At 47.5% G+C, this 15,475-nt stretch overlaps 1 protein-coding gene across 3 annotated transcripts in view; it reads left to right on the forward strand.

Moving 5' to 3' along the window:
- The window catches only part of Rph3al (rabphilin 3A like (without C2 domains)), a 136,412-nt gene that overhangs the window by 16,053 nt on the left and 104,884 nt on the right, over nt 1-15,475 (forward strand). The window contains exon 1 of one of the 3 annotated variants that reach the window (XM_029484107.2): nt 13,163-13,261. The exons of the other annotated variants lie outside the window; for them this stretch is intronic. The gene's annotated coding sequence lies outside the window, so the exon portion shown is untranslated. Of the gene's footprint in view, nt 1-13,162; nt 13,262-15,475 lie in introns of those variants that run through there. 3 annotated transcript variants of the gene reach the window in all.

Consider the following 15,475-nt stretch of genomic DNA (forward strand, 5'->3'; position numbering starts at 1 on the left):
GACACCTTCTTCTGACCTCTGCTGGCACCAGATCCACATATGATACACAGACATTTGTGGAGGCAAAGCACCATCACATAAAATAAAAAATATAAATACGGAAATTAATGAAGGAGAAACAAAACATTTCAGATAAGTTATTTTCTTTTGAAAAAAGAATTGGCAGGGTGGTGGGGGCACACACCTTTAATCCTAGTACCTAGAGGCAGAAGCAGGCAGATCTCGGGGCCAGCCTGGGCTATAGAGCAAGTTCCAGGATAGTCAAGGCCTCACAGAGAAGCCCTACCTTTAAAAAACAAAAACAAAAAAGGGGAAATTTGGGGCTGGAGAGATGGCTTAGCGGTTAAGAGAATTGACTGCTCTTCCAGAGGTCCTGAGTTCAATTCCCAGCAACCACATGGTGGCTCACAACCATCTGTAATGGGATCTGATGACCTCTTCTGGTGTGTCTGAAGACAGCTATGGTGTACTCATATACATAAAAATAAATAAATGAATCTGTAAAAAAAAAAACAAGGGGGGAAATTTGTCAAGAGCAGATATTCTAAGAAATTCTGAAATGAATCTAGGACTATACTGTAAAGGATGCCACAGAGTGACTCACGCCCGAGTGAGAATTCAGAAGCACCTGGCAAGGCATACGTACGTTTTGTTTATGCTTCTTCTGATTAGTAAGGCTACTGTATAAAGAAGTAATTATAAAACTGCTACTAGACTTATGCCATACAAAGATAATTTATATGACAGTAATGGGCCAGAAGAGAGAGGAGGGAAGAAAGTTGAGTAACGTTTCACTTATCAGGTCAGGCTCTGAGAGGACCATAGTGTGACAGTTTATCACTTTCTGGACAGCATAGAGTGTACACAAGCTGAGGTCACTGTGCTCTTACTAGGGGATACAGTTTTAGGGGACTGCAGCTGCATATGGTCCCTGTGGACTGAAGCAACATTGTGGCGCACATGACTGTGTAGCAGAGCAAAGCTCTTGTATCTTATTGAGACTAAGTCAGTGTTAATCTCAGCTGCATGGTTTTAAATTAAAAAATTAATTGAGTGGGCTGGGGATGTGGCTCAGTGATAGAGAATTTGCCTAACACACGTACAGCCTGGGTTTGATCCCTACCATCACACACACACACACACACACACACACACACACACACACTGTGATTAACTTATAATCTGTAATTATAATCTCTGAGGTAACCAGTTAGGAATTAGCTTAAAATGTAATAGAAGATTAATGATGAATGAAAAGTTATATTAAAAATATTAACACAAGGGGCCCAGTTAGATGGCCACTGATAAAAGCACTCGCCTCAAAGGCTGACCACCTCAGTTAAGCCTCCACTGGTGGAAGGAGAGGAACAATTCCTGACAGATGTCCTCTGCCCAACTTCCACACACATGCCATGGGATGCACACATTCCTGTGCATACAGGTACACACATACACACACACGCACACTCATATATACAATAGTTGTAAAAGAGAGTGGAAATATCTATTAGATATCAGATAGAATAGACTTTAAGACAAACCTGTGCCTGGGAACGCAGTTCAGTGGTGGGGTGCTTGCCTGGTGCAAAGATGGGGGTTTGATTTCACTCCCCAGAACCCATGTAAAGGCTGGGCATGGCTATGCATGCCTATAACCCCAGTGCTGGGTGGCAGAGAAAGGAAGATCTTGGGAGTTTACTGCCCCTACATCCTCGCCTAAATGGGGTGTCAGGTTCGGTAAGAGACCTTCAGCCTCAAGGGTACAAAGTGGAGGACAGGAGAAGTTACCTGATGTCATCTATTAGACTCCCCATGTACGCACAGAGACTTGTGCACACACACACTTTATTGAAATGAGTGAGGACATTTGAGATGCTAAAGAGCCAACTCATCAGGAAATGATAACAATTATAAATATATTTACCTAGTAACAGACCCCCCAAACTACACAGAGCAAAACCTGCAGTAATGATGGGAAAGCTGGGATTCAGCAATGAGAGTTGCAGACTTCCCTCTTTTGCTTTATTTCTAATTATTTATTTTAATTTTGAGACAGGGTTTTTACTCGGTAGCCTTCACTGGCCTGGAACACCCCTAGTAGATCAAGTTGGACTCAAACTCACAGAGATCCACTTGCTTCTGACTTTAGAGGGCTGGGATTGAAGGTAGGATTAGTTTTTGGAACAAGGTCTTGTTGTGTGGCACAGGGCAGCCTTGGGGTTGCAATCCATGCCACCATTCCTGGATTCTAGGTCTCGTTTGCAATGATGGATGCATATGTAGGCAGGGGCTCAATAAGGAAATAAAAGACATGACATTATAAACCAATGAGGCTTAACAGACATCTATAAAGTATTCCACCTCAGGGCCCAGCCTGAGGGGAGAAAGGGGACAGAGGCAGAGAGCAACAGAATGACCTCTGGAGCTGCATTGAGATAGGGCTTCTTTATTGATTAAGAGATAGGGTATCTAAGGGCTCTTTTAGGAGTCCAGGTGGAAAGGGCTAATTGGTTATGGTGTCAAGTGAAGGAAGGCTAAGGAAGGGTGGATTGGTTATAGTACAGCACCTAATTATCATGGGGGCAGTAGCCAGAGTGGGACGTGTATGCTGAATCATGCAGCCTTGCAGAGAGCTCTGTACAAGGTCACTTTTCAGACAAGGCCAGCCACCTGTGTTCAGGGACACTCTCCAGACAAAGGCAGGCAGAGACAGGGAAGCCCTGCTAAGAAAAGGAGTCCCCCATTTTGCACAAAGCCCAGAAAGCCATTTGGTCATGGGGAGCTGTTACCTTAATAGTAAGGTTCCCCAGTGTCACCTGACAGCACGGACATGAAGCATTGTCCCCAAGAGACTACATGTGAGACTGGAAAACATGTCTCAATAAGTTTAAAGGGATTGAAGTCATACAAAGTATGTTCTTTAGCTATGCTGGAATGTAAGTTAGAACTCCAACGCTGCAGGAAAATGGGGGGAATTCACAAATAGATAGAAAGTCATTTCTTCCAAATACCAAAAGAAGAACTCCCAAGTGAAATTAGAAAGTGCTTTGAGACAAAGAAAGTGTAACATTTTAAAGCTTATGGAAGGCTGGAGAGGTGGCTCTGCAGTTTGGAGCGCTTGCTGCTCTTCCATGGGACTGGGGTTCAGTTCCTAGCACCCATGCTAGGCAGCGCACAAGTGCCTGGAACTCCAGCTCCAGGGGATCTGATGCTCCTGGCCTCCCTAGGCATCTGCACACACGTGCGAGCACGCGCGCGCGCGCGCACACACACACACACACACACAAACTTAAAAATGAAGAAGTCTTTAAGGCTTACAGAATGTATAATTGTGGGCATCTATATCAAAAACGAGGAAAGGCCTCAGGTCAATAATCTTCTGCTGTGAGAAACCAGGAAAGGAACAGAAATCTAAACCCAAAGCAAGCAAAGGAGAGAAGTCATAAAGATTAGGACAGGAAAAAAAAAATGAGAGAAGAATATAAAGGTCATGTATTGTATGACTCCATTTATATGCAGCACCTAGAATATGCAAATCTACAAGACAGAAAGTAGATCAGCCTTTTCCAGGGGCTGAGAAGGGAGACTGGAGTGACTGCTAATGCTTGCTTTCTGGGGCGCTGAAAATGCCCTGAAACCCAGCACTGGAGACATCTGCACAGCTCAGTGACTGTGCAGAAACCCACTGGGCTGTAAACTTCAAACGGGCGAGTTTTATGATTTGTGAATTGTATCTCCATAATGGTGCTAAAAACAACAACAAAAAATTAACAGAGATAATTAGGTGAACAAGATTGTATCAGGGACCCTGGAGGCCCAAGGGAGGAATGTGACGTTAAAGGACATACAGAGGCCCCAAGTGTGTAGGAAATTTTTGGTTTTATAGAAACAGCAATAGGAAGCGACTGGGGCCATTTCAAGCCCATAACTGCATGTTGGGACCAGCCTTTTGGGACGCTCATTGAGCCGGTAGCCAGGATGACTGGTTGGCTGCTGGGGGTGCAGAGGAGGATCTGGGGAGGCAGCTGCAGCCCAAACACTTTAAAAAGCTGCACTTCAGAAGGTTTGGTGTTCAAGGTCACCTTGCTAGTGGAGACAGACCTGCCTGGCAGCCGGCCTGGTACACAAATCCTCTGCTCCCTCTAGTGCTGGTCTGAACACCCCCAGGTCATCTTTACTCCGGGTTGCAGGGGCAGCAGGGAACAGTGTGTCATATGAAGCAGGCTGCTAGGTACCTGTGGCTGGCCTAGGCTGGTTACACATGGTGACAATTGAACAAAAAGAAGGATGGCAGGCACTGGAACAACTTACAAAGCTGAGGTTGCTCTGTACACCCAGACCATAGAGGACTGAATGGGGCATGTGTTCTAGAGAGAAGCCAGGTGTCTGCTTCCTGTCTGTTTCATCTCTGGATTGGCTCCCTTCCCTCTTAACCCTGCAGACCCTGTTTGTCATGGCTGAACATATGGTTCAGTGTCAACTCATCCCCCATAGCCCCAGGTCTTTGCTGCAGGAGATCTAACCTAGGACTTCATGCTCGCTCATAATGTGCTACCACTAAACTGCATCCTAGCCCCCACTGTCACCCCACAAGTTCTCAGGTTAATAAGGGAGGGACTTAGATATCTAATTTGGCCTGGGTATGGCCTGAGGGGGCTGGGTAGTCACAGTGTAAACTCAGAGCTTCTGAGGCTGTGCCTGGTGGTGGCTAAGCCATCAGACCCTATACGAGGTTCCCCCTTACCCCTACTTGATAAACTCAGCATTTCCTTTAGTCTTGCTCTGAGGGACTAACTACACAAGGTTCTGTCACTTGAATCCATTCGCAGACACAACCTTCCCTCTCCCCTTCTCCTCTTTTTGGCCCTTTACCGGGAAGGTAAGATTCTAGAAAGTCTGACTACCTCTGCAAATTGTTAGTTACTACAGAAAAGAAACGCCTGGCCTGTGTGTCCTCCTGAAAATTTTATTGAAAAGGCCCGCAGTCCGGCCATTGTCTCCTTTTCGCCTGCTGTTTGAAATGCAGAGCCCTGGTGATCTTGGAATAAAATAGGCTTATAACTGGGGACTGAAGGGGATGGGAACCGGCTGTGAAGTCTGTGGGAGGCTGTGTGAGGGGCACCTGCTGGCACTGCCCTGCTGCTTCCTGCCCTGGCTCATCCTCCTCTTTCAGCTGGCCCACCGGGGCCACACACTGTGGCACTCTTTCTGTGGGTACACCGGGGTCAGGAGGCTGCCAGGATGAGCCCATCATGCTGGGGGCCGAGTCTCTGGTCCTGAGCAGTGTGATTGATCTTAGCTGGGGTTTCCTTTCTCGCTGGGAGAAGCGAGGCACAGGAGTTCTCCAGTCTGTGGCTGCTCTCAGACATCAGAGGGGGACAGGGCCAGTCTGAATGCAGACGCAGGTTGGGGGCTCTCTTCACTTAGAATTCTGGCAGCATCTATAAGGAGTCTGCATAGTTTGCTGTCTCATTATTCATGGCCCGGTGCTGTTGTCTTTCTAGAATGTTGCTTCCAATACTAATTGTCAGCCCTGTGCAGGGAGCTGGTGCAGACTCGCAGTCACCAACCTCTGCATTTAATTTGCTGCCGCTGAGTGGAAGGGATGGGGGCAGGCTGTGTTAGAGGGTTGATAAAACCTCAGAGTGCCTGGGTGGGGAGGGGTGGCTATGTGGGTCGTTTCCTGCTCCCAGTAAAGTAGCTGACAAGCTCCTTATGACTAGCCTGGCATCTGACCACTGGTACCCTGTTCTTCCCTGAACCCAACTGCACTCTGACATTTTCAAGCAAAGACGGTGCCTTCTATTTTGCTGTTTTTCCCATTATCCATTTATATACATCTCTATCCACTCAGTACTCCATCATGTTGCATGTAAAAACTGAGAATGCCCAGAGAATATATGTTTTGTTTCTCCATGTGTCATATATAAGAAATATACAAATATGTATTTATAAAAAAAATAAGATAAAGTTGATGCTATGTATCAGACCTGGGTATAGAGTATAGATAATAGTATGCGCACAGACACATTTATATTATCTGATTCTGTGAGGTTATGTAATTAAATAGAAGCCCATAAAAATCAGAAAAAAATAGAGATTAACCAAATGTCAAAAGCAGGGGAGACTTAGAATATATATGTTTATATGTGTATATATGTGTGTGTGTGTGTGTGTGTGTATATATATATATATATATATATATATATATATACTGAGAGAAAGACAGAGACAGAGAGACAGAGAATCAGGCCATGGCATTTAATACATTTTACTATGAGTCAGACTTTTAACCCTGATGGGTAATCAAGGCAGGAAGAAAACATCCGTGATGCAGTTTGTGTGATCTGTAAGGAGAGAGACCCCAGACACATTAGATCTGAAGGCAATCTCTCACCTGGCCCTCAGTGAGGAGTGAAATGTGTGGCAGAAAACATGGAAAGCATGTGGTATGCAGGCGCCATGCTTTCCTCTGGCACCCACGGTGGACAACACTAACTGTCCATTTCCACTATGAAATAAGGGCTGCTCCACTGTCCTAAGCGTAACGCTCCAGGCAGACATTATTATTTATTTAGGATGTACATGCTACATGAAACCCTGTAGCTGATCTTCAACTCCTTTGTGGGTTCTTCTTTCGTCCTCCCTTTTCCATCCCTTTTCTTCCACCCTTTCTACCACCTAACACTAGATAAGAGAGAAACAAAGGATATGGAAGAAAGGGAAGACCCCCTGAATAAAGCCAGGGCCTGGGAAAGGGGACGACGTTATCCTTAGACTACATCCTGCTGATTAGAGATGTTGAGTTCCTTGGGGAAAGTTTGATATTTCACATCAGAACATCTAATTTCTTCTTCTTGTTTCTTCTTCGTGTACAATCACTTAAACTGTGACCAATAGTGACTAACCAACAACCCACCTTCTGGGGCCTTAGAATTTACAGACTCTCTGAAAAGTTCCCAGAATTTCAAATAGCAATCGCAGAAACTATCTACAGCTGGCAAAATCATAGACCCCCCCTTCCAGAGCACGAGGCCAAATCATAGCCGCTGTGGACAATCCGAGGCAGCCCCACACCCCACACCCCACACCCGGGATTAAAATGAAAACATATACTATATCTGTGTTTTTTTTAAGGAAAAAAACCCAAAATTCCTACTTGCTCTTCTAGTGTGAGCAATGGTGGCAGAATCAGGGATTGCCCCAGCAGAAGACACAGCATCTTGACCCCCCCCCCGTACCCACTGGCCTGAGGAGCAACCCCACCCACAGCAGCTCTAGCCCTGCCATGCCAACCACTGTCCCACTGACCCAGACTACCCCTAAGAAGGACATTGTACAAGTAAGTCACAGAGTAACACTGCATGTGTAACACAAGCGTGTGTTTGTAACATGCCTTCACCAAGGTTTCTTCTAATGCTTTTGTTTTGCAATTGTGGCTGTTTTCATTTCCCTCCTTGGATCTTTTTGTTTTCCTTTTATCTTCTCTCTCTTCCTCTTCCTTCCTCTCTCCCTCCCTTTCTTTCTACACAATAGAGTCTCATGTAGCCCAGGCTGGCTTTGAACTAACCCTGTAGCAAAGAATGACCTTTGAACTCCCAATCCTCATGCCTCTACCTCCCTAGTGCTGGGATTACAGGCGTGCACCACCACACTCGGTTCTCTTGGGCTTTTGTCTGTGTGCACACTCATTTGTGTGGCATGCATGTGGCGCTCACAGGGACAGCCTTGGGTATCAGACTTCACTCACTTTCTGCCTTGTTAGAAAAGGTCCTCTCTTGTCTTTCTGCTTCTACCCCAGGCTAGAGTGCACCAGGTTAGAGGACTTGTGAGCTTCCTGAGTTTGATGTTGAGTTGTGATTGTCAACTTGGCAAGATTTGGAATCACAGAAGAGACATACCTTCAGGCTCACCTGGGGGGAACTAGTTAGATTTAGTCTCTGACCATGCTTATGAGATTAGTTTATATAAATTTACATAGATTATAAATCTATATAAATTTATATATTAATTTAATTGAGATGGGAAGAACCCTCCAAGTAGTGAATAACACTATTCCATGGGCTTGGGTCCTGGATCATATAAAGAGAGCAGAGCTAACTGGAAGTTAGCCCTCATCCTTCTCCACTTCCTGACCATAGATGCAACATGACCAGGTGCCTCAAGTCCATGATGGTCTGTAACTGTCAACTGTGAGCCGGAAGAAATCTTTCCTTCTGTAAGTTGCTTTTTTGTCAGAATTTTAGTGTCCTGCTTTTCTACTGTGATAAGACTCCATGGCCAAGGCAACTTATAGAAGAAAGAGTTTATTGGGGCTTACAGTTTCAGAGGGTGAGTCTGTGGCCACTGTGGCTCAGAGCATGGCAGCAGGCAAGCAGGCATGGCCCTGGAGCACTAGCTGAGAGATTATATCCTTATCTGCAGGCAGGATGCAGAGAGAGAGAGAGAGAGAGAGAGAGAGAGAGAGAGAGAGAGAGAGAGAGAGAGCTAATTTGGAATGTCATGGGTTTTTGAAACCTCTGTTCCCTCCACCCCCACCAGGACACACTTTGTCTAATAAGGCCACACCTCCTAATTCTTCCCAAACAGTTCCACCAAACCAAAATCAGGCATCATCCCATATATGAGCCTTTGGGGGCTGTTCTCATTCAAAGTATCACAGGAATTTCATTGTAGCATTGAGATAAGTAACTAAGATTTGACAGGGGTTGGGTGGGGGTTGGGGGGAGGTCTCCCATCTCTGCTTCCCATTTCTCCTTAGAAGCTCTGAGGTTATAGATGGTTGCATTTCTGTATCTGGCCTTTACGTGGATTCTGGGGATTCAAACTCAGGTCCCCTTGCCGGCATGGTGAGTGATTTTCACTTCCTGAGCCATCTTCCAAGCATTTTCTTGAGCTTTTTAAAGTGTCATAGTCTATAAGTTAACAACTTCACTCCTTACGTGTATTAATTGTCAAATTAGTTTTTTTTTTCTATGTGAATTGCTGTTTATCATCTTTGCCTCCTTTTTGCAAACTTGGCGTGTTCGGGGATTAAGCATTTTAGCATTTGCTCTTCTATTTAGAGACTGAGCAAGCAGTGATGGTGGAGTCCTGTGCTGGTGATTGCATTTTGGGCTGGGAAGAGAATTCTACCTTTAGCAAAGCAAGGCCATGGCCTCTGCTGTCAGTATGTGATGGACGTCCATTCTGACTGTCTAGCTTCCTTCCTCAGGTGTAAGCAATCATGTCACCCTCCTGGAGAAGATAAATTGGCCCCTGCCTCCTCCTCAGGAAAGGACTGGCAGGTGCTTAAGCCAGTGTGTTAAGCCAGGAGCACTCAGAATCCTGTCAGCAACCCTGCTTCTTTGTCAAGATCATGCTAAGTGCACTTTCCGGAAGACGAGGGGTGGTCAGAGGGATGACACAGTCTCCACGTACAACCTTGGAGATAGGCCAGGGTCTGGGATGAGCCTGGGACAGGATCTCTCTTGGGGATCATTGGAGACATAGGTGTAATTTGAAGAGAGAGGGTCATACTATCCAGGAGCTGGAGCTCTCTTTGGGCCCCATAGCTACAGCAGAAGAGCAAAGTCAGCCAAAGAATGAGCACTGGAGATTGGAAGGCAGGTGATCTCTGCCATGGCATCTCAGAGGACAGTCAGCTGCAGGAGCAGACAGCTCTCCCCAGAGCTGAATCAATTTAGCATGTGTATGAGTTCTGCTGCCTTCTCAATTCTTCCTAGGTGATTTTCTCAGAGTTCATGATCAATCACAAATACGACTCCAGCTCAAACTACCTGAAGCAAAAATGGGACTCTGTGAGTCTGGCAACCAGGGAACCATAAAAGTGGGTCAGGCTTGGCTGCACCCAGTGACTGACAATATCTTCAGGCGTATTCGCCTCCTTCTGTTGACTTCTCTAAGCATTGTTTCCAGCCTGGCTGTTTCTGAGAGGCAGCAAGATGGCCGCAGGGTTTCCCACACCAGCACCATCAGCACTGTTTGCTTCCCACACTGCCACCTATCCACTGCTCACCTCCCACGTGGACACTACACACCAAGATGCTGTCTGTACCGCAGCTCACTGTCACAAAAGGTACACTTTCCAGTAACCCAGGGAAGACACACCTTGGCCTAGGTCACGTATACAGCCTTGAGCCAGCCACTCTCCAGGAAGTGGAGGAGGGTGATGGATATCTTAATAGGTCCCTCAGTCATGTCCACCCCCAAGGAGGAAGAAGCAGGGGACAGTTTCTCTTCTCCAGGAGGTCGACATGGTTACTTAAACCTAAAGAAGGAAGCTGGGCAGGCAAGATGGATCTCCATCACCTAGAGCTAGCAGAGGCCTCTGCCCTTTGCTCTGCTAAAGTAGAGTTGTCTTTCCAGCCTAAGATGCACACAGTTGTCTGGATCTTGGTGCTTGTCTTAGTCAGGGTTTCTATTCCTGCACAAACAATCATGACCAAGATGCAAGTTGGGGAGGAAAGGGTTTATTCAGCTTACACTTCCACACTGCTGTTCATCACCAAAAGATGTCAGGACTGGAACTCAAGCAGGTCAGTAAGCAGGAGCTGATGCAGAGGCCATGGAGGGGTGTTACTTACTGGCTTGCTTCCTCTGCCTTGCTCAGCTTGTTTTCTTATAGAACCCAAGACTGCTAGCCCAGGGATGGCACCACCCACAGTGGGCCTTGTGGGACTGAGCAACTGCTAGATCCTTGAACTTCCATTCACAGCTGCTGCTCACCATTGTTGGGGAGTTGGACTGTAACTCATCAACAAATTCCCTTACTATATAGAGACTACCCATAAATTCTGTGACTCTAGAGAACCCTGACTAATAAAGTGCTGTAGCATTAAATTAAGGTTGTCATCTGCTTAGCATTGCCACAGTTCTGGGGTATACAGTGTGAACCCTAGCAATCTTCAAGCCTTCTTGTGAGGGGCATCGTAGGCCTTCTCATGGAGGCTTCCCACCACCCTGTGTGGGCAATCCCTCACATGGAACCTTCACAAGCAGTAAGCAGCTATGCTTGGGGGAAATAGCTTTTCCCTAACATGCTTGTGTCCCAGGATGCTGGCCCCTAGCACCACTTGCTGTAACAAATACCCAAGAAAGACAAAGAGGGGGAGAGTCTATTTGTGCTCCTGGTTTCAGAGATTTCGGTGGGCCATTTGGCCCCATGGATGGAGCATCGTGGCAGGGGAAGCACATGGAAAAAGCTTTCTTTACACATGAGGGGAAGCTCTTTCTAAAGCACAGAGGGAAAGGTAATGTAGGAAGGGCTCAGGGAAAGATATAGCCCCCAGGACATAGCCTCTGTGAACTGCTTCCTCTAGTAAGGCCCCACCCTCCTACTTTGCCATCTTGCTATAATGCCATCGTATTTCGAATCTATGGAGGGATGAATCCGTCAGTAAGTGAGAAACCTGCAGATCTAAGCTCTCCAGGAAAGCCATCAGAGGCGCACCAGAGGAGGGAGGTGTGCCTTCCTAACCCTGCTTCTTAATCCACCGCTCAACAACTGAGACTATCACCATGCTTTCTGATTTTCTGTCTGGAAATGGAACTCGGAGTCTCTGTGTACCAGGGAAAGGCTCTGCCAGGAGCTACATCCCAACCCACTGAGATGCATTTTAAGATCTGGACTCTCTTCTTCGAGTGGAGTCTTATCTGGAAAGCTGAACTGGCTGGGTTGTTTCTTTGGTTTTTACTTTGTTTTATTTTTAGGACAAGGTCTCACTACACAGCCTGAAGACTCGGAGTGTATAACAGGATGACTTCAAACTCACAGAAATCTATCTGCTTTCTGTCTCTCAAGTGCTGGGATTGGACATGTACCACCATACATGGCCCCGCGGTTTGGTTGGGAAGCTGCCCACTCCCTTCACAGCACCCCCAGATCTTATCAGTGTCCCTGGGTTCTCTGTCTTAGTTAGGGTTTCTATTGTGATGAAACACCACGAACCAAAAGCAGGTTGGGGAGGAAAGGGTGTATTCAGCTTACACTTCCTCATTGCTGTTCATCACCAAAGGAAGTCAGGACAGGAATGCACACAGGGTAGGGACCTGGAGACGGGAAGCTGATACAGAGGCCATGGAGAGGTGCTGGTCACTGGCTTGACCATCATGGCTTGCTGAGTCTGCTTTCTTAAAGAAGCCAGGACAACCATCCCAGGGATGGCCCCACCCACCATGAGCTGGGCCCTCCCACACTGATCACCAATTGAGAGAATATCTTACAGCTGGATCTCAGGGAGGCATTTCCTCAACCAAGGCTGGTTTGTAGCTCCCTGATGACTCTAACTTGTGTCAAGTTGACACAAAGCCTGTCAGCACAGGCTCCCCGGAACCCCGATTGAGAAGCGCTGGGTGGCTATGCTCACTGGTCTCTCAGAATCGTTTTTACCTCCCTGGGGATAAGGTTGCTGGAAAACATTTTCTTCCTTCACTAGATTGTCTGTTATGAAAAGGTCAGTTGTGATCTCCTTGTCATCCTCCAGACTCAAACGTAGACATCACGGCAGGATCACACTCTGGCTGGAACAGGCTGCCTCGCTGCCCCTGTGCTGGGCTAGCTGCCTTTGGGGATTTATTCTTCTACTGTACTGCTCAAATGATCAGGGTCTCAGTTTCCCTTCTTCCCAAGAAGCCACAGCCAGAGGCTCCACTGCAGGCGACTCTGGGAAGCTCTGTGATGCTCACGACTTGGGCCCTGCCAGGACAGATAATAACTTTTGAGAAATGTCTAAAAGCTAAGTCCTTTCTAACAACAACAGACAAACCCTTCAGTGCTGGCAGGTCGCACATGTTTATAATTCCAATCACTGTGAAGGATGAAGCAGTAAGATCCTGGGTTCTAGGCCAGCCTGGGCTATTCAGCAAGATCCTGTCTCAAGAAATGACAAATGTTTCCAATTTGTATGTGTCCAGACTGAGAACACATCTGCCAGGGTATGTAAGCTGTCCTGGAAGGTCCTGCCTTGGGTAGGAAACACCCCACAATTGTCTGTTAGCTGCTGCCACTGTGGGACTTGGTCTCCAGTACAATAGTGCTGGGGTGGCTTGGCCCGGCTTCCCTGCACTAGGGAGAGAGAATCCAGGCCTGGGTTTGGCTCCAACTGGGCTTTGCAGGGCTGTTACTTATTGAGTTAAGTCAGAGTGGCTCAAATGTTGATGTGCAGCACCTGGGTCGCCCTTGGCAACCACCATACAAGGGAGGCCCTCCTTTGGCTGGGGCTCCCTGGAACCCTCTCTCAGCTGGGCCCATTGCTTCCTGGTAGGTGCTTCTGATTCTCCTAGTACTAAGGACCCTGAAGCTATCTTTGTGTGCCTGCCTGTCTAGTGCCTGCAGGGGCTTTTCCAGACTCTGCTGTGGGGAAGGGGTGTGCCAGGCTGGGAAAGTGTTTGGTAAATGGTTCACAGAGACTTGCCTGGCAGTCGAAAGGCGGTGGGCTGGAGGAGAGCCAGGAGCCTCCGCCTCAGACACTGTATTCTATCTGTCCCATCCTTTACACTCCCGTGGACAGGACAGATGTGAGGTCCTGGGTGGATGGCTTCTGAGTTCTGGTGGAAAGTTGAACAGCAGGTAGACCGAGGGCCAGGCGGAGAAGGGGGCTGTGCAGCTGGCAATCCAGACTCGTCTGTTGGATGCATGTTTGTGTGTGACAAGCTGAGCCCTGTGTAGGAGTGAGAGACGGGTTAGAATGTGTGTGCCTGGTGTTCACTTTTGAGGTCAGCTATCATAAAACTGAAGAAAAAAAACCAAACAACAACAACAACAACAACAACAAAAAACAACAACAAAAACACCTACGCCCAGAGAACCATGAGACAGGGCCAAGGGTCACAAAAACAAAAAGAAATATTCAAGGACAGCCGTGTTTATTACAATACAACTAAGTTTGAAGCACCAGGGAGATGGGCTGTTTGTTTTCGAGACAGGGTTTCTCTGTGTAGCCCTGGCTGTCCTGGAACTCACTCTCTAGACCAGGCTGGCCTCGAAGTCAGAAATCCGCCTGCCTCTGCCTGGGCTTTTAAGGTGTTTTACTGATCATTTGCCCCTGTGGGCATTTTGTTTTGCCCCGCTGAGATTTAAACCCAGGACCTTGTATTTTAATGGAATTAGAACCTTCTGATAGCCTTTTCTTTATGCAAATGATGTAGTTTTCTACTTATAGTGGAGAAGAAAAGTTTCCTTTGAAAAGTTTCACTCAAACAAATTTGAGTAAAAGTATGAATTGACTTAAAGGAAAATATGAAATGAAGAATAATAATAGCATTGGACCCTCCAAAGGCTTGGCAGCAGCCTTCTAGAACGAAGCAAAAAGCAAAGGGCCTGTGGAATAGTGAGGTGGCCCGAAGAGAGGCAGGACAATGAGGGGGAGCTGGTAGGGGAGAAAGACTGGGTTCCTAGGTCCAGAGAAGTGGCCACAGGTGTAGTCCATTTGAATTGTAATGGATAAGACTGGTAGGGACTGGAGGGTGAATTGACCTGTATTATAAAGAGCTACCGGTCTCTGGGTGTAGCCTCTCCAGGCGGCATCAGGAGCCACTGAAGGAGTTTGAAGAGAAGACTGGTTCATGATTATCCTTGAAGAGTCTCGTTGTGAGGACTTGGAGTCAGTCCTGGGTGACAGGCTGGGGTTCATGTAAAAAGTACTTTTATAAGGCCAAGCTAGGGCCGTATTCCCTCAGTTCATCTCCTGCTGACTCTGGCTTGCAGCCAGAAGTATTGGACAGAGTCAGGTCTGAGGCAGATGAGACCAGCCTTGGTCTGTGGGTTACAAAGCATGCTGAGCATGGTGGCAGACCAGAAGCCTGGGGCTGGGTGGGGGTGGGGGGGGCTGTCTGGGATGACCTGTTCTGGATGTCCAGGGAAAAGGATAGGGAAGGAGGGACCCAGTGACAGCTCCTGGTGCCTCCAGGCCTGGCACAGAATGTTCTGGAATGCTGTGAGGGAAGTGGGTGGGGTGAGCTGAAGGAAGCTTTTCTGTGGCTAGACCAGGAAGTGTGCAGTTTCCTGCCTGGGTTTGGTTCGGACGACAGCCCTGCCTGGCTCAGAGCCCAGGGTCAGGAGGATTTCATTCATCAGCAGGGCCTGTGTGCACCACGGTCACCTTTTATTTGTTCATTGCTGTCCCAGTTCTTCCTCTCCATGTGAGGAGTCCCTCAATTCAGGCACCAGCTTTAAAATCCCCTGGCGTTCACCCTTTCCCCTTGAGGGTCTTCTCTGTGCCAGGCAGCAAGGGGAGGCCTGCCTGGTCCTGGTGATAGTGTCGCCTGTGTCGTCCCTAGTAGCCAGACCATGGGCAAATCTTCTACCCGGGAACATAAATCGTTCTGTTCTTCTGTGAATGTGGGGGCTGCCACTGCAGGATGCAGGGCTGTGAGATGCAGGCACTGTCCGTCCCGGGTGGAAACTGTTTGGCGGGCTGACTTGACTGGTGCTGTAGGTAAAATGTAAGGGTGGTGCCAGCCTGGGCTCGCCTCA

The sequence above is a fragment of the Mus caroli genome, unplaced genomic scaffold (genome assembly GCF_978045245.1).
Source record: "Mus caroli unplaced genomic scaffold, Mus_caroli_1 scaffold_13, whole genome shotgun sequence".
NCBI classification, from domain to species: Eukaryota; Metazoa; Chordata; class Mammalia; order Rodentia; family Muridae; genus Mus; species Mus caroli.